The sequence below is a fragment of the Ceratotherium simum genome, chromosome 21 (genome assembly GCF_057802395.1).
Source record: "Ceratotherium simum simum isolate JZ-2026a chromosome 21, ASM5780239v1, whole genome shotgun sequence".
Classification (NCBI taxonomy): Eukaryota; Metazoa; Chordata; class Mammalia; order Perissodactyla; family Rhinocerotidae; genus Ceratotherium; species Ceratotherium simum.
The window spans coordinates 13,030,180-13,053,596 of record NC_141920.1 but is presented as its reverse complement, the minus strand read 5'-3'; the positions used below and the strand labels follow the sequence as shown (position 1 = coordinate 13,053,596).

General features: G+C 49.1%; 1 pseudogene; it reads left to right on the top strand.

Moving 5' to 3' along the window:
- Window positions 1-18,277: 18,277 nt before the first annotated feature.
- Window positions 18,278-18,616, top strand: LOC101389020 (large ribosomal subunit protein eL31 pseudogene; annotated as a pseudogene).
- Window positions 18,617-23,417: the final 4,801 nt, after the last annotated feature.

The following is a 23,417-nucleotide window of genomic DNA, read 5'->3' as shown; positions in this document are numbered from 1 at the left end:
GGCTGCGTTCCAATAAAACTTTATTTATAAAAACAATAGCCCTCTGGCCAAAGATTGCCAATCCCGGAGCTGGACAAAAAAGAGATCTCTCTCTAAATCTCTATGTAGACATTTAAGTCATGTTGAAATGACACCTGGTCTTAGCTCTTTGGTAAGCTCCTTTTCTCCATCCATTTTGGGGTCCCACACAGAGCCTAACACATTGCCTCGCCTGCAGCAAACTGATTGACTGAATAAATGAGTGATGAATGAATGAATAAATGGCTTTAAATAAGAGGTGGTCCCCATGAACAACCCAGCCAAAGACCAATCAGAGCAGAAGCCAGCTGTAGACAACATGTGCAACCGATCCGTTGCACAGGGGAGTCTGGTCCTGCTCCATTGAGCCCACCCTCTGCCCCCTCATCCCCCAGCTACCCAATCGGGCTTCACCCCATGTCCCTGGTAGGCATCAGTTTAGGGGCTCAGTTTCCAAATTTTAGAAGCTAATGAGGAACAAGGGCAGCTGTGGGGGACACAGTTCTCAAAAGCAAACTGTGTTCCAGTGACTAATCCATCTTTCACTCCCGGTATTTTTCTTTGGCCCAGCAGAAATGTGTATGAGTCACAGCTCCTGGTGGAGAATTTTTTAAATGCATCATTGTGTGTATATCTCCGGCCTGCAGAACTGCAAGGTCTGGGTGCTGTTGGCAGGGGGCTAATGATCTCAGGAGCAAAAGCAAAAACTGTCAAGTCACACTAACCGGGACTCCTTTCCCCACTCTCATCAGCATCCGACACAGACGAAAAAGAAAGAAAATAATTGATTCAGCGTCTGATTGAGGATGTGGCTCTCGGAGTGATGAAGCAGCCGCAGACTCATACGTTCTCCTCCCGGTACCTCTCCCTTCTGCTGACTCTGCCACAGCATCTCTCCTTTCAGAAAGCCTTCCTGATTAATCTGATCTCAGAGACCTCAGCTCTCAACCACCCTGATCTGTGAATCAAATCTCACCCTCTTCTCATCACATTTCTATCCTGCCATAGCTTCCCGCAGACTTTATGCAAAAAATCCCTGTCCTACTCCCTTCAACCAATTGGTAGCATTCTTTCTGGAGTGTGAAGTCATTTCCACGTGGGTGTGTTCTCTCTCTCCAGCCTGGGGGGTGTGGACAGAGCAGATTTGGAAATTATAACGAGATGAAGTCAGATCTCCACTGGGCCCCCCCCGGCTGCGTGACTTCACCTCTTGGGCCTCAGTTTCCGCATCTATGAACTGGGGTGAAGTTGATAATCATAATAACAGAATAAATGGAGCTATTGTTTCCTGAGCCACTAGACTATATGTTTAATGTAGGCAAGGGTTTTTGTCTGTGTTGCTCACTGCTGTATCCCAGGGTCTAGAACAGAGCCTGGCACTGTGTAGGTACTCAACAAACATGTGCTGAATAAATGAATGAATGAATTGTTTCCCATACTTGCCTACACCATCCTCCCAGGAAGAAACTGCCAAGGTCAACCTTGACTCTCCCTTTGTCCATATCCAGAACACTCATCTCTCAAATCCCCTAATCACTGTATTATTCAAGGTTCATTAAGATGCAAGTGGCAGAAATCCAACTCAAACCAATTCAAGCAAAACTGGGAATGTAATGTCTCATGTAAGTAAAAAGTCTATACTACCTTCAGGCACAGCTGGATCCAGGAGCTCAAAGAAAGAGACTGCCTCTTTCCCAAAATTCCAGCTTGTAAAGCTGTCTGATTAGCCAGGATTGGGTCATATGTCCACTCACTGACTCTGAGCAGCCAGGCCTGGGTCATGTGTTCTCCACTAGAGAGGATGGGAGGGTGAGTCCCACCCAAAGTTTGTGGACTAAAAGTGGAGAGGGGATGTTTCCAAAGGTCACCAGGGGCCTTAGCACCAGAAGAAGGGGAATGGATGCTGGGCAGACACAAACAAAGGACCAGGGAGGCTCATCCTGCCTCCAGTCTCACCAGCCTCCATTCCATCCTGCACCACTCTTTCAGGTTAACCCCCAGAAAAGGCAGCTATGATCAAGTTATTCCCTTGCTCAAGCACCTCCAGTGGCTCCCTATTGCTGCCTGAGATAATTATAATTTGGCATGGAAAGACCTCTGCAACATGACACCGGTCTTCTCCAGTCTGAGGGATGGCGTTGGGCAGCCGGCGTGGGGAGGCAGGTGTGGATTCCAGAGACGTCCATCATTCCACTGAAACTGCTCCCATCAAGGTCGACAATTTGGACCTCCAAGTCCACATCTAGTGGCTATTTCTCCATCCTTATTTTACTCAATCATTTAGCAGCTCTCAGCACAGTGAGAGCTCTCTCCCTAAAATATCCTCTTTGCAATAAATGCTGGGTGTGCCCTGCCCACCCGCCCCGCCCATTCTCTTGCACTGCCACTTCCTGCTGGCTTTCTCTGGCAGTAGGAGTATGCACAGACTTTATCTCCTGCACCCACTGAAGACCCCAGTGGCTGCAAACTCAACAACCATTTCCCCCTCTCCCTATAGAAACTCCGCGTTTGGCCACCATATGCTTCTGGAGAGAATGAACCCTTCCCTACCCCCGATGGGTAAATCTGAAGGAGTCTTAGCTAATCTTGGAGAACAGGGGTATGACACATTTTCAGCCAATAAGACTTGATGGAAGTCTGATGGGGGCTTCAAGTTTTCCTCCCTCTTAAAACAGGACACAGGAAAGGTCAGACTGTTCTTCTGACCTGTGGATGTTGCATGAAGACTCAACGTCTGGAGCCCTGGCCGCCGTCTTGGACCCATGAAAAGAGATTGTGCCATCATGGTGGATGGAAAGAACCTGGATCCTTGATGCTGCTGTTGAGCCTGGGACTGCCCTACCTAGGGATACGTTATTTAAACCACATTGAGTTGGGTCTTCATTTACTTGTAGAAAAAAATCATACTAATGGATATACTCCACGTATGGTGAAACTTCCACAAACCTAGCTGTAGCCATGACCTTCATCCTCAAGTCACTCCACACTCTTGTGGGTGCATAGTGGACATCTCTCCAGCAGTCCTACAGGCACCTCAAAAACACATCCCAACTTGAACTAATTATCTGCCATGTTCCCCAAAAGACCTTATCCACTGCTCCACCAGAGGGATGGCGTCACCATCCATAGTCTCTCTCATGAGTAATCCTAGAGTCCTTTCCTCACTCCTTCCTTCATTCATTTACCAACTCGTATTACTGAGCTCCTCCTAGGTACTAAGCATTATGCTAGATGTAGGGGAATAAGACAAAGTTCTATCCCTTGTGAAGCCTATATTCTAGCTGGGGGAAGAGAGATTTTAAACAAACGAATAAGCACACAACCAATGATGGCTAAGAAATAAAGTGTTTTCACAGAGAAATACAGGAAGGCACATACTAGACAGGGGGATTCGGGAAGACTCTCCTAGGGAGGTGGTAGTTAAGCTGAGATCTGAAAGCTAAGCCAGAAGCAGCTCTGCAAAGCGTGAGAAGAGCTTTCCAGGCAGAAAAAAAGGCGGGTGCAAAGGCCCTGGGGCTGGATCGAACTTGGAACATTCCCCGCCCAGCAAGGAGGCCAGTGCCGGGGCAGCAGTGACTAATGAGAAGAGCGCTGGGAGATGAAGTCAGAATGCTCATGTCCAGAGACAACAGATACATGGATTTTTTGCTAAGCACAGTGGGCAGCCAGGGGAGGGATTTAAACAACGGTGCAATGTGACCTGATTCAGGCTTTTAAAGGGTCACGCTGTTGGGTGGAGGATGGCCTGTAATAATAAAAATGATCATAACTAACACTTTTATAATACATACTGTGTGCCAGGCACTTTCTATATTCTCATTAGAAATAGGAGGAGTTATTTCTCATTAAATCCTCACGACAATGGGAACGGTTTCTGTGCCACCATAATCCGAGGCACAGAGAGGTGAAGTAACTTGCCCACCGTCACACAGAGAGTACATCGGGGCGGGACTATAGGAAACAGGGAGACCAGCTAGAGGCTACGATGGATATGGCTGGGGGCGGGGCAGACTGGGAGGGGGAGCTTGGCTTGGTCCTGACTGGCAGCTCGGAAGACGGAGAAGGGCAAGGATCTGGAATATAGTTTCCAGAGAGAAAGGAAAGAACTTGCTGGCGGTGTGAACAGCATCCTGTCCGTGCCTTCCGATCCCCTTCTGCAGCAGGGTTTCAACAGGGCTCTGGCTGGAAGCCGGGTCACCGGCTCCCAGGGGCCTGCCTGCCCACTTCATGGACGGAGGCGCCCCTCCGCCTTCTCCCGCGGCGCGGCATCCTGTTCACCTCACAAGACCGCCCCCTTGAGAGCAGCCGGACGCGGTCCAGCCGCCGCCCACCTTGCTCTTGCCCTGCCCAGCCAGCTGCGCCGGGACCCAAGGTGCAAGGCCGGCCCGGCGCCTGCGCTCGGAGGAGAGCACTTTGCAGACGCTCCCTGAGCCGCAGCAAAACTTCCATTGTGCTGCTGGGGACAGAAAACAATGCGAGTGGCCCGGTGGCTCTCGGGCCGAGGTCTGCGCCGCGAACACACCGTCTCCCAGCCCCGGGCTGGGCGGCCGAGCGCCCGGGGCCAGAGGGGCGGGAGGGGCGCGCTGTGCGCTCCGCGCCAGGTTGCAGCCCCCACCCACGCACCCCCGCGCGTCTCACTCTAGGCCGAGAGAACCAGAAAGTGGGAGAAGGCGGGCCGGACGACGATGGCCAGCTTGACCTTTCAGGGGGAGGCAGGAGTTTGCACAAAGCCCCTGGGAATCCCCTAGGTATCTGTTCCCACCCGACAGGGGCGCCGAGGTCACCCTCTCGGTTCCTCATCAGCCAGGGATGGGTTCAGTGTGGGGTGAAAAGTGTGAAAAGCTAGGGACCTACCCACTCCTGGGGCCTGCTCTGGGGCTTTCTAAAAAGTTAAGTGCACAGAGCGTGGACAGACAACCCGCCTGGCGAAGCACTGCGCTAGGCTCTGGGGATTCAGAGAAAAGGAAAGCCCCTTGTCCTCCAGGGGAGGGTGGAGGTAAGATGAGTTATGCAGGGGCAGAGGTTTGAGGGAGAAATCAAGGAAGGCTTCATGGAGGAGGGGGCCTTTTTCAAGCTATCAAAGGGCAGAGAGGATTCCTCAGTACTCAGCACAATTGTAAGCTTCTTGATTGCAAAATCTGTTGCCCTGAATTATTTTCATTTTCCACAGTAATCTGTACTGAATATTGCTGCTTCCTATTTAATATTTGTTGAAAATGAGATAAAATAAAAGGACTGAAAGGGTTCAAATAAACTCTCCTAGCACGTCAGAGTATTCCTCTCCAGGCCTCCATGGTTGTTTTATTATTATTATTAAGGTAAAATTACTAACAGTGAAAGGCACAGATCTGAAGCCTATGATTCAATGAATCCTGACAAATGCCCCCACCATGTGTACACCCCTCCGATCAAGATCCAGATCATTTCCATCATCCCAGAAAGTTCCCTCAGGTCCCCCTCCAGTCAAGCCCCAACCCCCACAGGCAGCCATCCTTCTGATTCCCATCACCGTAGATTGGTTTTGCCTCATATAATTGGAATCACATGGTATGTGTGCTTTGGTGCCTGGCTTCTTTCACTCAGCGTGATGCTTTTAGGTTCATCCACGTAGCAGCCGCTTGTTCCCTGTTGTTGCTGAGTGGTGTTCTGGCGTGAGGATGCTCGCCCTGTTCACCTGGCACCCTGTGGTGGTGTTTTAGGTTGGCCCCACTTTGGAACCGTTATGATTAAAGCCACTATAAACACTGGGGGACTGATCTGTGTGTGGACGCAGGTGTTCATTTTTCTTAAGCAAATACTTAGGAGTGGGGTTGCTGAGTCATATGTTCAACTTTTATAAGAAATTGCCAACAGTTTTCGAAAGTGGTTGTACCATTTTATATTTCCACCAGCACTGTAGGAGGGTTCCAGTTGCTTACTATTATTAATTTTCATTACAAAAGTAATACATGGGGGATATCCTCCTGTAAAGTTGAAGTGGCTTTGGACAGCAACCCGGCAGCCGCCACTCCCCCCAGAATAGCACTGTCAGCATTTGGGGTGCTTCCTTGCAGACCTCCTCCTGTGCATTTATATACGTAAATAAATACCCATAGAAAACACATAGTATTTTGTGGTGATTCTTTTTACAAACATGGGAAACCATCTCCTGTTCTGTATTTCTTCTTTCTGCTTACCACCTTTTATTCCTGCCTCTACCACCCCCGACTCCACCCCACGGAAGGAGTCAGCTCAGCCAGGGTAGGAAGCTTGTTTTGTTCACTGTAGTATAGAGCAGATGCTCATAAATATCTGTGGAACGCAAGAATAGTGTAGGTACTGTTCTGCAACTTGCTCTCAGCCCCTCTATAAGTCATAGATCTTTCCACGCCAGCACTTACAGATCTATTTCCTTCTTTAACCTGCGGCATGTATTCTGTGATAGAAATATGCAAAATTTCTTTTCCTTTCCTCTACGGATGGACACTTAGGTTGCTTCCTATTTTCCATTATTAGGAGCACTGCTGTCACGAACATCCTGCGCTCACCCCCGGACACGGTATTTCTCTAGAACAGTAACCCAGAAGGAAATGGCTGGGTCAGGGGGTCTGCACACTGCAGATTTTAGTAAAATCAGCCCAAGGGGCAGGATTTCTACCATCAGATACTGCAAGGAGATCAATACATCGTCTGCTTGAGTCATGGGGGAAAACTTAATGGTAAATGGATAGAATGTCTATGACTCGGCAAAATGGGGGTGATGGGAAGAAGGGAGCATCAAAGTTGTAGTGGAGGGTGATTATGCTCACACACTCTGGAGCCAGTTGCCCTGGGTTCAAATCACAGCTCTGCCACTGTCAAGCTGTGTGACCCCAGGCAAGCTACTCAACCTCTCTGCGCCTCAGTTTCCTATCTGAAAGAGGGGAATAGTGATAGTAGCCACCTCAAAGCATTGTTATGAGAATTAACACATATGTAAAGCACTTAGAGCAGCGATGAGCACTTGTTAAATATTCCATGTCATCTACTGTTACTATTTCAGAACCAGACTGTGTTTGTGTCTAAACAACACATGCAGCGCCCTTCAATCGTTGTCTTTACCTTCCTGGCCCCGTAGCTGCTGGCTTTTCCATCCACCGACCTAGGGCAGTTATTGCGGAGGAGGGGGAGAGACCCTGGAGAAGCTGAGGTCCAAGGGGACGAGGGTCCAGGAAAGAGCAGCTTTCCAGGAACCAAGTCATTTCCAGAAGCAAGGGTCAGAAGAGCAGCAACAAAAGCCCCAGAGGTGATACAGTGAAGACGGAGAAGCACCTGTTGCGGCTCAGCCGCGGGGACGTCACCAGCCACCTTGGGGAGGGACGCTGGGGCAGAAGCCAGCTTCAGAGGGCCAGGGCCAGGGCCTGTGCCCGGGCCAGGAGTTGGCCAGGGGCACCAGTGCTCCTCTGAGAAATCTAGCCATGCTGGGCTGTACCTGGAAGGCGAGAAAGATGTCTTATTTTTGAGAATAGCAGATCAGAGCAGGTTTAGGGGGAAAAATTGTTTCAAGAGGCGTGACTACAGGGTCTGGGAGGAACGGAGCCGGGGCTGGTACGTTCAGGGCCTGGCTCTCTGAACGTTCGTGCCGCAGTTAGATGTTCCATAAATTTCTACTGAACAGTTAACCATGCGGAGGGAAAAGGCTCCTTCCCCACCCACAGGCTCACTAATTTCATCGTGAGATACCAAGAGATAAAAAGCACAGTGTCCACCCTTAACGAAGGCTGGATTCCGATCTAGTGTGGAAAAGGACACAGGAACAGGAAAAAGGTAAAATCACAATGAAAGAGTTAAAACAAGGGGCCTGGTTAGAAGAAAGGCTGCAAACTGACAGCCTACGAAAGCTTTGATGGCCCACGGGGAGATATTCGAGATTCGACTTTGTTGGCATACCTATAGAAAGTTTTCACAGTAAGATCTGAATTTCTCACTCTCCACATCCTAAACATCAGCAAATTCTGTAGCTCCACCTTCAAAATGCAAATATCCAGAGTGGGATGGCTTCTCCCCTTCCACTCTCACCCACCTCCCGTCCATTCTCCACATGCAGCCAGAGGGATCCTGTGAGGACCGAAGTCAGATGCTTTCCCTCCTCTGCTCGGAACCCTTCATGGCTCCCATCTTCTCAGAGCAAAAACCAGAGTCCTCACAGTGGTCCGACAAGTCCTGCACGGTCTGCCGCCATTACCTCTCCGCCCTTAGCTCCAGCTCCTCACCCCCTCACTCCCTCTGCTCCAGCCACACAGGCCCCTCGCTGTTTCTAGAACATTCCAGGCAGCCTTCCTCCTTGGGACCTTTGCACTGAACATCTCTCCCTCTGCCTGGACTGCCCTTCTCCTGGGATAGGGGTCCCGCACAGCTCACTCTGAATCTTTCCAGCCCTCACTCAAATTCCTGCTTCTCACTGAGGTTTCCCTGATGCCCCATCTGGGAGTTCACGCCTGACACTTCTACCCTGCCCTGCGCTGTTTCTCCATAGCCCTGATCACTGTCCAACGTGCTACATAGTCGATCTACCTATTTTGTTTGGATCCGTCTCCCATTAGTTTGCAAGCAGCCTCTTTAGTCTGTTTTGCCCTCCGTGGACCCTCCAGTGCCTGGAGTGGTCCTTGCACATAGCAGGCACTAAGAAAACATTTGTGCAACGAGGCCGTTTCCAGCTTCTCTTGAACAATCAGAAGAATTTGGCAACACTGGGCAGGAGCTAGGTATGGAGAAGCCACCCCACTCCTGCTCACCGCAGCCCCCACCCAGCCCGACTCACTCATTTGCGCCGTCGTACCCTGGGCAGGTGACCGAGCACTGCATTGGAAGCTCCGCATTTTGATCCCAACTTTTCTGTTAAGTCTTTTCTTCCCCGCCACCTCTCTGTCCCTGCACCTGCCACCCTCAGGGCCTGGAACACCCTTCTCCCGTCTGCCTGGCAACTCCTCTCATCTTCTAAATCAGGGGTCGGCAAACCCTGGCCGTCAGCCAAGTCCAGCCCGCCGCCTGTCTTACTACAGCTTGTGAACTAAGAATGGTTTTCACATTTTTAAATGGCTGGGGGGAAACAAATCAAAAGAAGACTATTTCATGACATATGAAAATCATATGAAATTCAAATTTCAGCGTCCATAAATAAAGCTGCATTGGCACACAGCCACACCCATCGTTTACCTGTCGTCGGCGCTGCGTTTGCGCTACAAGGGCAGAGCTGAGCAGATGCGACCGAGACCGTGTGGCCTGCAGAGTCTAAAATATTTGCTCTCTGGCCCTTTACAGGAAACGTTTGGCAACCCCGGTCTAAATTCCCTCCTGAGATGAACAGAAACCAAAACCCACCAACGCCTTTCTCAGCTTTAGCTAGTCTGTGAAGCCTTCCCTCGTTCCTGGGACCCACTGCGGCACTGGGAACCAACTCATGTTATTGGAGGTTGACTCTCGCTGGCCGTGGTTTGTTTCCTGCGTATTTGCCCCTCCCTCCTCAAGGCCCTGGACCTCATAGTGCAGGCTCAGGTCCCCCAGCGTTCACTATATTGCCTGACTGTCGATAAATACTGATTCAACTTTTCTGCGGGACCCAGGGCTACCCCTTCTCCACTCTGGGCCATTTTCTCATCTGTAAAGTGAGAGCCTTGGTCCCTAAGATCTGCAGCACTGCCTGGAGAAAGCATACCCGAGTCCTCGCCCGGCAGAATGAGATTATCTGCCAAAATAGATTTTTAAAAAAAAGGCATTATGAAAGCACCGAAGGTCATAATGTATGGCCTATGGACCCAATTTCAGCCGAAATGTGTTTTGCTTGGTTTGTGCCTGTTCTAATTTATTTTTTTCACTTTGATATCGGTGTAAATGTAACACAGTCCACTTTAGTCACGAGCACTATCTCTCTGGCCCTTGGGGGCATGTGAGTTTGTCATCCCTGGACGGAGAGTTAAAGATCATTACAGCCATGCCGCCCAGGAGCCCTGGAGAAGACTCTGGACTCAAAGGTTAGGGATGTATTTACAATAGTTGTTCCCAAACCTGACTGAACATCAGAATCACCCAGGGAGTGTATAAAACGCAGGTCCCAGGCCCACCCCAGACCCCTGAACCCTACTCTCCATAGTTTTTGGCACTGGATATGGATTTTTTTCCCCAAGATTCTCCCCAAATGCTTATGCATCATAGGTGGGAATATGTATGGAATCAAGCTCTGCAGATGTGAGTTTGGCTGTACCTGTCAGAATTATAAATGTACCGACCTCCTGACCCAGCAATTCCACTTCTGGGAATCCATCTTCCAGACCAGTGCTTCTTAAACTTTAATGTGTATACAGGTCCCCTGGGCATCTTTTTTAAATGCAGTTCCTGGTCCAGGAGGTCTGGGGTGGGGCCTCTGATGCTGCAGTTCTGACAAAGCTCCCATCCGACGCCCAGCTGCTGGGCCTAGAACATTTTGAGTAGCCAGGCTCTACATCCCCCCACACACACACCCAGTCATGCATGTACAGGATGACTCATTATACCACAGGCTGTCATTGCACATATTGGAAATAACCTAAATGTCCATCAACAGAGGACCAGTCAAATAGGTGCATCCCTGCAGTGGAGCCTTACACAGCCTTGAAAAGTATCAGGGCAGTTCTTTATGTACTGATACGGAATGTTCTCCAGGACATATTATTAAACAAAAAAAGCAAGGAGCAGAACAGTGAGAGGAGTGTGCAACCATTTGTAAAAAGAGTGTTGGGGGGAATATTTATATTTATACGGAATTGTAGAAGCACAGAATAGCCTAGCAGGAGAAACTGAGAACTCAATGCCTCTGGAGAGGGTAACTGAGTGGATGGATGACAGGGGACAGAGGGTGACATTTTACTGTACCCATTTGAATTTTGAACTATGTAAATATAACACCTATTCAAAAAATAAATTAAAAATTTAAATTATAATGATGCATAAATAAAAAGACTCACCAGGTACTTCTAATGCTGATATATGGATTTAGACAGACAAGCTGAGCTGTATGTTCCAGGATGGGTCACCTCCTACCTCGGTACACCATGTACGTATGTGCGCGCATGCACACACACACACCAACACTTGCATACAGCTTTGAGGACAGTCTGCGCGGTGTGTTGGCAAGCACACAGGGCTTAAACTTTGCAAACCTCAGTTGGATCCCAGTTCCACCAGCCGAGTGACACAGAGCAAGACATTCAGCCTCGACGAGCTCCGTTTCACGAGGATGACCAACATCACACTGGCTGCCCTGCAGACCTCGGGCGGTGGGAAAACGCCTCACAAAGTGTCCAGAGTGCACAGGAACCCCGATGGCAAGCAGGGCATGGGGCGGCCCCCAGCCTGGTCTCCTACGGGGTCTCATGCACACCACCCAAGTCACCATGCAAGGTGGAAACTCAATCCCTTGACCTTTGCAGTCGGGCAGCGGCTCCGAGCAACCCCTGGCAGTGCTAATCTCCAACTCTCCTCCCACCATCGGGTCCAGCTGCCAGGCTGAGTCACACGCAGGCCGAGGGATAGGCACATGACCTGTGTGTGGGGCTGGTGTGAGTGTGGTGGTTGGACGAGGGTGGGAAAGGCTACAGGAGGCTGTCCTCCCCTCTCAGTGGGAAATTTCCTGCCAGAGGAGGAGATCTAAGCCTGACTCTAGGTCTGGGACTCAGCTGGCTGCCTGGCTGTCTGGCAGAACTCCTCTTCCGGGGACCCCACCGGGTATGTGTGTATGCGTGTGTGTGTGTGTGTGTGTCACAGAAAGAGAAAAAGTGTACAAGGGGATGACAATAAAAAATAACAAATATCAAGCCCTTACCATTTGCCAATCTCTGTCCTAAGCAACTCATGGATTAAACTCAGTGAATCTTCATTAACTCGGGCATTGTCATTATCATCCCCATTTTCCAGATGAGGAGACTGAGGCACAGGGCAGCTAATTAATTCACCCACGGTCATAGAGCCCAGATTCAGAGACAGGCAGTCTGACCCCAGAGCCCCAGCGCTGAACTTTTCATTCTTTGAAAGAGTTTTTCAGGGGTCACTTACATTGGTGTCTGGTGGTATAACCTTGGCATATTAACCCTGTGCTTCACATTACAGAGCCTCAGTTTCTTCACCTGTAAACTGAGGGTCATCCTAGCAGTACCCACCTTTCGGGGCTGCTTTGAGGCTTAGTAATGAGGTATTGAAAGCCCTGCACACAGGGCCTTGCACGTGCTGTTAACTCCTGTGAAGATCATCATTGTTAATCTGATTAGCATACCTGTTATTACCCAGTACTATTGAATGAGGCACAGAAAACCCCCAGTCCTGGGCCAGAGGGAATCAAATCTCTCTTTTTAGCAGTTTGCCCATATCATTCATCTGCAACACATAACCTAAATATCTTGCCGTTCTTCCTGTTTCTGTGAACCCCTGTAAGAAAGCAAGACAGGGCTAGTAAAGAAAGCGTGCAGATCTTGGTCAGGATTAAAACCACTCTTTTTTTAAAAGACATCAAGAATCTTGATTTCTGCTGAGAGATTCTCACAAAAGAGAAACTCACACAGGGCACTAAGTCCAGCCCGGGGGCAGAGGGACAGATAAAATTTATCTTTCAAGGTCACTTCCACCTCTGCATCCCTGGAAGATTAATTCAATTCAACAGTTATTTAGTAAGCGTTTGTGCTGTTCTCAGCCCCTGCTGGGGACTGGAAAGACAGCACTGAACAGGACAGACAAAAATCCCCGTCTCATGGAGCTGACCTTCTAGGGGAGGAGACAGACAATAGACAAGCAAAGAGATCATCTAATGTCAAGTGTCAAGAAATGCCATGAAGAAAAATAAAACAGAGTAAGGGCATGGGGAAAGACAGGAGTGGGGAGCTGTTATATTGAACAGGGTGATCAGGGAAGGCCTCTTGGAGACATTTGAGTGGAGAGCTAATTAAGTGAGGGTAGCTGAGGAAAGAATATTCCAGGGGGAAGGAGTGAGTGGCATGTGCAAAGGCCCTGAGCCAGAATGAGGGAGAGAATGGTAGGAAATCAGTTCAGACAGGCAGGCAAGGCCTTGCTTCTCTCCTTCTTTCTTCTCTGCCAAACCGGAATGAAGGCAGCAGCCTGCCGCCCCACCTCCATCCTGGAGCCACTAGAAGATAATGGATGGGAAAGTGATTTGAGGTGGAGAGTAGGGACCTATCGAGTGTTATTAATGGACACGCTGGACAAGGCCCATGCCAGGGACACTTTGGGACACGTGGTTTCTCCTCCCTCCTGGCAAGTCTGTGTTATCCTAAATACCAGCACTGGGAGAGTCCCAGTTCAAATATTTCCACTCTCTCATTCGAGGGCTGGAAAAGGTAGGGCCCAGAGAGGGAAGGAGACCTGCCCAAGGTCACACAGCACCTGCCAGAACCCCGATTTACAGCATTCGGCTCAAGACTGTAACAGGGGCCGGTCCCGTGGCTTAGCGGTTAAGTGCACGCGCTCTGCTGCTGGCGGCTCGGGTTTGGATCCCAGGCACACACCGACACACTGCTTCTCCAGCCATGCTGAGGCCGCGTCCCACATACAGCAGCTAGAAGGATGTGCAGCTATGACATACAACTATCTACTGGGGCTTTGGGGGATAAAATAAATAAATAAATAAAATTATAAAAAAAAAAAAGACTGTAACAAATATTGAACCATCCCCCTCTGAGGTGAAGATGAGAGTAAATAAAATCAATGTTGTTATCGCCTTAAGTAGTCGTTACTTCCCCCAGGGCAAGAAGGAGGCGAGCCTATTTGCTGAGGGGTTGGCTGGGGGAGTCACACTTTGCAAAGCAAATGAAATGTGTTAAATGAGCAGTTTCTCCCACAGACTGGTCTCTTTGCTCTCACCAAGTGACTTATTTGTGCTTTTCAAAACATTCCCCTAATTTTCTTAGATTCTCATAGCCCGTGCTGAGTAAGAGTCAGAGAAGATGGGCCGGCCCGGTGGTGCAAGTGGTTAAGTGTGCGCACTCTGCTGCGGCGGCCCGGAGTTCGCCGGTTCGGATCCCAGGCATGCACCGACGCACCGCTTGTTAAGCCATGCTGTGGTGGCGTCCCATATAAAGTAGAGGAAGATGGGCACGGATGTTACCCCAAGGCCAGTCTTCCTCAGCCAAAAAAAAAAAAAAAAAAGAGGAGGATTGGCAGATGTTAGCACAGGGCTGATCTCCTCACCAAAAAAAAAAATAAGAAAAAGTCAGAGAAGATTCTGGGCTCTTTGTTCCCTTTCCACAGATGAGGAAACTGAGGTCCAGAGTAGAGAAATGGCTCACCTGAGGCTGTACAGTGTGTTTACCGGTTTGGTCAGCAGAGAGACGTTACAGAGGACTGGGAAAATGGCGGGGCGCAGGCCACACAGAAAATAACATGATGAACAAGATCATTTCAGAGAATTCCCAGGGCTCTGTTGGAAATCAACAGAGGGACTGGCCGGACTAATTCAGTGTGGTCAGAGAAGGGCCCAGGGGAGGTGACGTATGTGTGGGGCCCATAGCTTAAGAAGCAACCAGCCGTGTCTAGAGCCAGGCAGAAGAGGGTTCCAGGCTGAGGGACAAGCGTGGGGTTGGAGGAACAGAAAGGAAAGGCCAGCGTGGCTGGAACAGAGCAGACCAGGGGACAGGAAGGGGAGAGGAGACCAGAGAGGTGGGGCAGGGACTTGCTGGAGCGGGGCCTTAAAGCCCAGATCTCTTCTTTCAGAACCAAGTCTCGCTCTCCCACGAGTCCCTCTGGTCTTCTGCACAACCTGGGCTTCCTCAGCCGGCCCCGGAAGTTCCTGGGGTCCGCCCAGCATGTGCCTCTGGTACTGTCTTGCCCCTCTTCGCCCTGATTTCCCACAAGCTCACTCAGCATCAGCCGCCTTTCTCACACACACAGGCCCATCTTCACTTGTGGCTTCTCAAGTTCACGCTCTCTGGGAGCCTCACGCCAGCAGATGAATTTGCATCTCCCTCCTCCCTGGCAGCAGCAGGAGTTGGAACTGGGGGTGGGGAAGAAGAGAGAGAGAGTAGAGAAGTCCTCCAGGAGTGAATCTGCCTGCAGACTAGGTAGAAAGGCAGAGAGGATACAGGCTGGACCTGGTGAGGGGGTCAGGCTCCCGGGGACAGGATCCCAGGGGCCAGAGCTGTCTCCTGGTCTCACTCCTGGTCTTAGGAGGTGGCAGACAGGAGCCCAGAATGAGGCTGGCCAAACATAGCCAAGCAGCAGGGATAGCCTCTAGGAGACCCTAGGCTGGGGAGAGGAGGGGTGGGGCGTGGCTAACTTCCCCCCACAAATCGCCATCAGACCCCCCAAACCCTTCCTCGGGGTCATCTTTCTTTGATGTAGGCAGTTGAAGTCTTTCTTTTTCATTGAGATGTAATTGACATATGACATTATATTAGTTTCAGGTACACCATAATGACTCGATATTTGTAAATATTGAGAACTGATCGCCACAGTAAGTCTAGTTAACATCCAACACCATGCATAGTTATAAATTTTTTTTTCTTGTGACCAGAACTAAGATCTACTCTCTTAGCAACTTTCAAATATACTATATAATTTTATTAACTATAGTCACCATGCTGTACATTACATCCCCAGGACTTAATTATTTTATAATTAAGGAAAGGAAGTTTGTACCTTTTGATCCCCTTCACCCATTTCACCAGGGCCCACCCCCCACCTCTAGCAACCACAAGTCTTCTTAATATTAATAATAATAGCTCCCATTAATCAGCACGTACTGCATGCTATGTACTGTACTAAGTACTTTACAGTTTTAACTCACAAAAGCACCTATGTCAGATGGGAAAAAAAAGATTCTTAGAAAATGTGGTGATTGTTATGGATTTGAGGAGGCCAGCTGAAGCAAAATAACTACCAAAAGAAACATGAGTTTGTTCTGCCAATGCTGCTTCAGTACAAAACTGGTCACCTAACCTCCCTCCCCCTATCCCCATGAGATAGACGCCACCTGGAAGACCCTCCCACGTGCCTGTTCCACCCCTCAGGAAGACCTTCCAGACACAAACCAAGATGCCCTGGCTCACCTCACACCCATTAGGATGGCTACTATCAAAAAAACAGAAAATAACAAGTATTGGTGAGGATGTGGAGAAATTGGAAACTTTGTGCACCGTTGGTGAGAATGTAAAATGGTACAGCTACTGGAAAACAGCATGGCGTTTCCTCAAAAAATAAAAAATGGAATTATCATATAATCCAAGAGTTCCGCTTCTGGGTATATACCGAAAAGAATGGAAATCAGGGACTCAGATAATTACACCCCATATTCATAGCAGCACTATTCACAATGGCCAAAAGGTGGAAGCAACCCAAGTGTCCATCAATGGATAAATGGAGAAGCAAAATGCGGTATATCCATACAACAGAACAGTATCAAGCCTTGAAAAGGAAGGAAATGCTGACACATGATACAACATGGATGAACCTTGAAGACGTTATGCCAAGTGAAATGATCCAGTCTCAAAAGAACAAATAAGTATGATTCCACTTATATGAGGTACCTAGAGTAGCCAAATTCATAGAGACAGAAAGTAGAATGGTGGGGAGAGGGGAGTGGGAGTTATTATTTAATGGGTACAGACTCGAGTTTCACCAGATGAGAAGAGTTCTGGAGACGGATGGTGGGGATGGTTGCACAACAATATGAATGTTCTTACCACCACCGAATTGTACACTTAACAATGGTTAAGATGTTAAATGTTATGTTAGGTGTATTTTGCCATAATTAAAAATTTTAAGAAAAAGGAAATGATGCCCCTGCCTCTTCTCTGGGGCCCAGAGAGGAGGTCTCATTTAATGACAAGAAGGACAGGGTTCGACTGCACCCCCAGCAGTCCTGCGGCCCCGGCCAGTTCCCTCTGTACGTCAACAGTCCGGGGCAGGCCTCTGTGACCCTAAGAGAAGCCGTCTCAGACTTGCAGTGGTGCCCTCTGGCCCCGGAACAGTCTCTCAGTGAAAGGAGGTTGAGAGAAACGGAGTTGGAGTTCTAATATTGACTTTGGGTGACCTTGGACAATTCACTCTATCTCCTTGGGCCTCGGTTTCCCCGTCTTTCCGAGTGAGGGGGTTGGACTTCAGAAGTTGCCAAGGAATCCTATCTGGCCCCCAGAGGTGTCTTGTTTGTTCCTCATAAGATGTAAGATTGGGAGGGTCCACCCCCTGGAGCTCTGTTCTTCCGTGGTCACCGCCGTCTGAAGGTGGCCCCCTTGGATGGAGCCAGTGCTCTCCACTTCCCAGCAGTTCCCCTCATAGGCCTGACCCCTCCCTCCAGGGCCCTGTAGGTGGCTGAGTTTGCAGAGCCTGGACAAAACGACACCGGAGGGGCCTCTGGCTTCAGCAACAGCTTGGTTTGACTTTCCCGGCTAAAGATTTCTTTGAAAACATAGCTCTGGGGTTTCCGATCACAGGACACGCCGTCTCTGGGACCTCTCCTTTCTCAACCCCTAATGTCAGCATTCTGCAGACCAGTTCCCCAAATAGGGGGGGTACCACAACAGGGTCTCAAAACCCCCAGTGCTCTCTCACAATTGGACCTCACACCTCAGTTTCCTGGGGTTCCCAGTAGGAGGGAAGAAAACCCCCCATCAGGCTTTGCTTGAGGGGCTTTCGGACAATAACATCCCTTCCACCGTCCATGTCAAAGCTTATAGAAAGTAAAAAACAAACAAACAAACAAATAATACCCTTATTAAAGTCTTGTGACTCAAACACGATAAACAGAACTGGCACTGGCATCTTCCTCTTCCCCTTCCCCATATATTAATGCTAACAATGGCTAACTTTAACTGAGCATTTACTATGTACCAGGCTTTCTTCTAAGTGCTTTGCATATTATTTCATTTACAGCTCACAGCAATCAGAAGAGGTAGGTGCTATCGTAACCCCACTTTACAGAGGACACAACTGAGGCAGAGCCCACACGTGGGTGGTGAGGAGGCCTGGGGGAGACTTCAGCTCTCTCCTCTCCGGATGTGATCTTGGACAAGTCGCTTCATCCCTCCAGTCCTCAATTTCCTCGTCCGTGAAATCTCCAACGTGACCGAGATCATCATCACGGTCTGAACATTTTGTTATTCCTTGAACATGTTTCCTAAAAATCAAAGCACATATGAAAAGAGTGAGTTGGAAACTACACTCGCCAGTGTAGGGCGTGTGTGGATATGGGTGCGCGCATGCATGTGTGCATTTCAGAAGCCAGTTAATTGACAATCCTCTTCCTTTCCAACCTGGGCCTGGTGGAATGGCTCCTACCGTGAAGGACCGCTGTGCCTTCAGGAAGGTGGTCACCGCAGAATTCACCATCAACGTTCACAAGCACTTTCATGGAGCGGGCTTCAAAAAGCACGCTCCTTGGACACTCAGGGAGATCCAGAAATGTGCCATGAAGGAGATGGAACTCCAGATGTGCCAGGACCAGGCCACAGGAACGAAGAACGTCCCTTATGGGATCCGTGTGCCGCCGTGCAGGAAACGTAATGAGGAGGCGGATTCACCACACCAGCTCTACACGCTGGTCGCCTGTGTCCCTGTCACCGCCTTCACAACTCCGCTGTCCGTGTGGATGAGAACCAACTGCTGAATGTCAAATGGAGTTATAAAACCACACACAAAAGAAAAGCCAATTAATCAAACTTTTAAAGCTGAGCCTAAACTTTTTTTTAACTTAGTAGACATTTTAGAGCCGTTTTACGTTTACAGAAAAGTTTGAGGGGAAAGTACAAAGAGTTCCCCTGTACCCTCTCAACACTCCCTCAAGTTTCCCATATTATTAACATCTGGCATTAGTGTGGAACCTTTATTACAATTGATGAGCCAACATTGATACATAATTATCAACTAAACCCATAATTTACATTAGGGCTCATGCTGTGCTGTATAGTCTGTGGGTTTGGACAAAGGTATAATAACACATACTTACCATTGCCGTACCATATAGAATAACTTCACTGTCCTAAAAATCCTCCGTGCTCTGCCTAGCCATCCCTCCCTCCCCTTTAACCCTAGCAACCACTGATCTTTTCGCTGCCACCATAATTTACCCTGTTCCAGAATGTCATATAGTTCGAAACACAGTATGTAGCCTTTTCAGATGGGCTTGTTTCACTCAGTAATACGCATTATGTTTCCTCCATGTCTCTCCGTGGCTTGATAGCTCATTTCTTTTTAGTGCTGAATAATATTCCATTGTCTGGATGAACCAGTTTGTTGATCCATTCACCTACTGAAGGACATCTTGGTTGCTTCCAAGTTTCGGCGATTATGGATGAGTTTATACATTTTGTGTGTGTGTGTGAGGAAGATTGGCCCTGAGCTAACATCTGCCAATCCTCCTCTTTTTGCTGAGGAAGACTGGCCCTGGACTAACATCTGTGCCCATCTTCCTCCACTTTATATAGGATGCCACCACAGCATGGCTTGACAAGCGGTGCGTCGGTGCGTGCCCGGGATCCGAACCCGGGCTGCCACAGCGGAGTGCGCACCCTTAACTGCTTGCGCCACCAGGCCGGCCCCAAGTTTATACATTTTTTTATAATTTTTTCTTCCACTTGCGGAAAGCAATGACATAAGATCACTGTAGATTAGGAACACTTAGACAAGCACAGAGAATGAAATAAAAATCTCCCATTTTACAAATAAGGAAACTGAGGCTCAGGGAGGGGAAGTGAAATGTTCATTCATTCATTCCTCCGGTGAATATTTAAGGAGGAGGACCTACTATGTGCTGGGGCAGGGGATACTGCTGGGAATGAGGGAGAAAAGGTCTCTACCCTCCTGGAGTTGACATTCTAGACAGATAATGACCAACTTTCTTCGTGCCAGGCGTTGTTCCAGAATCTTTGTGTGCATTAAGGCAGTTAATCCTCGCAGGCACACTAGGAAGTAAGACTCTCATTATCCCATTTGCAGATGGGAAAACTGCGGTCCAGAGAGGTTAAGTCACTAACCTAAAGTCACAGAGCTCAAAGGTGAAGGAAGCAGGATTTGAACCCAGGTCATGGGGCTCCTGAGTCTGTGGGCTTATCCCTGCTCTAAAATAAAGGGAAGTCATTTCAGACCAGGGCTTGGGGCAGAGCCCAGGCTGAACCCTGACCTTCAGTTTCTTGTCTCCTTTGTGCTGGGCCCCTCTGCCTTTCGGGGTTCTGAGAAGCCAAACTTCATTGTTCTTCGTGGCCCCCTCCAGTCTCTTAGCCGTGGTCCCTGGGGGCTGGGAGGAGGGCTTGGAGCTCGCAGCCTGGGCTCCTGGCTGGCCGGGGCTCCCGAGTGCAATCAGATCCCCTTTATTTTTGAGCCATTAAATCCCTGGTGACAAACGCTGCCCTTCGGAGGAGCAGGCTGACCCGACCAGGAGAACAGAGCCACTGGGGCTGGAAAAACGATCTCAAAGCCACAGACCTCGGCTGGTGTTTTTGACTCTCAGGCAGGGAGAGGCAGTCTCGCCCAGCTCTGCTTCCTGCGGGCGGTTCAAAATCAGCAACAGAAAAAGCCAGAAGTTTATAAGACGGCGTTGGCCAGGCTCTGGGGAAACAGGCACTCGCCCACCGCTGGTGAGAGAAAGTTGTAGCTGCTTGGAAAACAGTCGACATCAACTCCCCAACTTGAAAGGAACACAGCCTTTGACCCCAGCAATTCCAGGTCTAAGAGTTCATCCTACAGCTCTCCTCACCCGTGTGTCAAATGATGTATGAACGAGGCTCTATGTTACAGCAGCTTGTAGGGAAACGACTGGAACGACCCCGTCCTTCTCCATCCTCTGAACAGGCCCCTGATTAAATAAAGAAGGTCCCTAGTTGCAAAGAAATTCTCTGCTGTTGTTCAAAGAAAAAGGCAGCTCTCCACGTGGTGGGACGGAGCCCTCTTCAAGAGCAACTGTTAAGGAGAAAAAGCCAGGTTCAGGACATTATATGCTGTCTCGGCTGTAACAAAAAGAAGCGGGCAGGAGTGCCTATGTCTACAGAGGTGTTGAATCGTGAAAGCGAGTAAGGACCAGGCGTCCCGATTCTGGCCTCCCTTGCTGTGTAATGAAGAGCAAAGTACTCAACCTCTCTGTGCTTCAGTTTCCCCAACTGTAAAATTGGGGCCTGAGAGCTGGGCTTGCTGGAAGGATTAAATAAAGTAATCTACATAAGGGGCCCTGCTCGGTGCCTAGGACGTAGGAATTGGTCAATAAAGAATAGCTAGAATGACAATTCTTCTCATTATGCACAAACTCTCTCTGGAGGAAGACGTGAGAAAGTGGGTAACAAGCCACTTCTGGGAACTGAGGGGTGAGACACGGGGAGACCGACCTTTCAGTCTGTGCCCGTATTATAAGCATTTGATTTTTTCTTACCTTTTGCATGTATCACGTTTAAAGAGTATTATTTAAAGATTTTATTTATTTATTTTTTCCCCCAAAGCCCCAGTAGATAGTTGTGTGTCATAGCTGCACATCCTTCTAGTTGCTGTATGTGGGACGCGGCCTCAGCATGGCCGGAGAAGCAGCATGCCGGTGGGAGCCCGGGATCCGAACTCGGGTCGCCAGCAGCGGAGCGCGCTCACTTAACCACCAAGCCACGGGGCCGGCCCTAAAGAGTATTATTTAAAACAAAGAAGCAAGGCAGATTCAAAATGAGAAGAGCAGGCAAGTATTTTCAGATGATTTTCCAGCTGGATTTTCTGAGCTAACAGCAGCCCGGTCCTGTGGGTCAAAGCCTTGATGCTCCTGGGCATCGCCTGGGAGCTTGCTGGACATGCAGCACCTCAGGCCGCCCCCAGACCCGCTGACCCAGAGCCTGCGTCCTAACAAGATGTCCAGGTGCGCCGCACACGTGTGCAAGTTTGAGAGGCGACGGCTCTGGGACTGCAGCCCTGGAGGCTGGCACAGGTCAGGAGACAAGTGGTTTTCAGTTTTGTGACCCAGCCCAGCAAAGGATGAATGGAGGGAGTTGCCCCCCCTTGGGGTGTGGGGAGGGGAGAGAACAGTAAGAATGAGGAGCTCTGCTGGCTCTCTCCCCACAAGAGGTTGCAGCACGTGAGAGTCAAGGCATGTGGCTTTTAGCAGCTCCCCACTTAGAGTTTAAAATAACATTCTGGTTAAAAAAAAAGAAAGAAAGTGAGGAAGAAAGAAAAAGGAACCTCCCACTGCAGCCCACACAGCCCCAACAGGAAAGGAAGGCCTCTGCCCCCCACTCCCCATGCACCCCCACCACCCCCCACGGCGGCCCCCAGCCCACTTCATCTCTCTTCGGAGACAGTGACAGAAGTGCTCAAGGAGAAATCAAGTGGGAGATTCTTAGAGCTGAAGGGCCTCTGAGATAATCCACTTCAAGTTTCTCATTTAACAAATGGGGACATAGAGGCCCAGAGAGGGGAGGTGGTTTGTCTAAGGCCACACAGCAAATTAGGGGCAGAAGCAGTTCAGGAATCATAGAGGCGGGAGAGACCTTGAAACCACCTACTCCAGAGTCACAAACTCGGGGCCACACAGGTAATGCCTGTAAGAGAAGCAGATCAGCCATTCCGTCCCACAGGCCACAGAGTAGGCACGTGAGCCAGGCTGAGCTGATGAGAATTGGTTCTGGAACTTTCATTGGTACTGGGAGCCATCTTTGCATCTACCCTCAAGTATAGAGCCTGCCACTTTTGATAGAGACATGGGTATAAGAAGTGTTTCACTTTTCTCTTTTTTCTAAGAAAAACTACAGGGAGCAAAATGATAAATGGCAACAGACACCAGGTCTTAGGGTCAGGGAGACAACAGGGAGTGGTGGGGTCTGTGGCAAACTGGAGAGCTTGCCCCGCATCTGAGAGGCAGCCGGCTCCAGCTGACTCCTGCCTGCAGGATCGCTAGATTGACTATACATGAAAACATCTGGTGTTTTAAAATTTTTTTCAAAATTCAAAACATTTTGAAAAGGTAAACAAAAAATCTCCCTCCCACTCTAGCCCCTTACTCCCAGAGGTAATAGTTATTGATTTTTTTTGTGAATATTTAAAGTTTCTGGGCCGGCCCCGTGGCTTTGCGGTTAAGTGCTTGCGCTCCACTGCTGGCAGCCCGGGTTCGGATCCCGGGCGCGCACTGACGCACCGCTTCTCCGGCCATGCTGAGGCCGCGTCCCACATACAGCAACTAGAAGGATGTGCAACTATGACATACAACTATCTACTGGGGCTTTGGGGGAAAAATAAATAAATAAATAAATAAAATTAAAGTTTCTTTATAGTTATACAAGCAAATGGTAACATACATACATATATATTTTTCTTTATACAAAAGACAGTACAATAAACATTTTGTTTCACACCTGGCTTTTTTACTTGACAATATATCGTAGAGAACTTTCCTTGTCAGAACCTAGACAGTGTCCTCATTTTTTCCCAGCTGTATAGTATTCCATTGT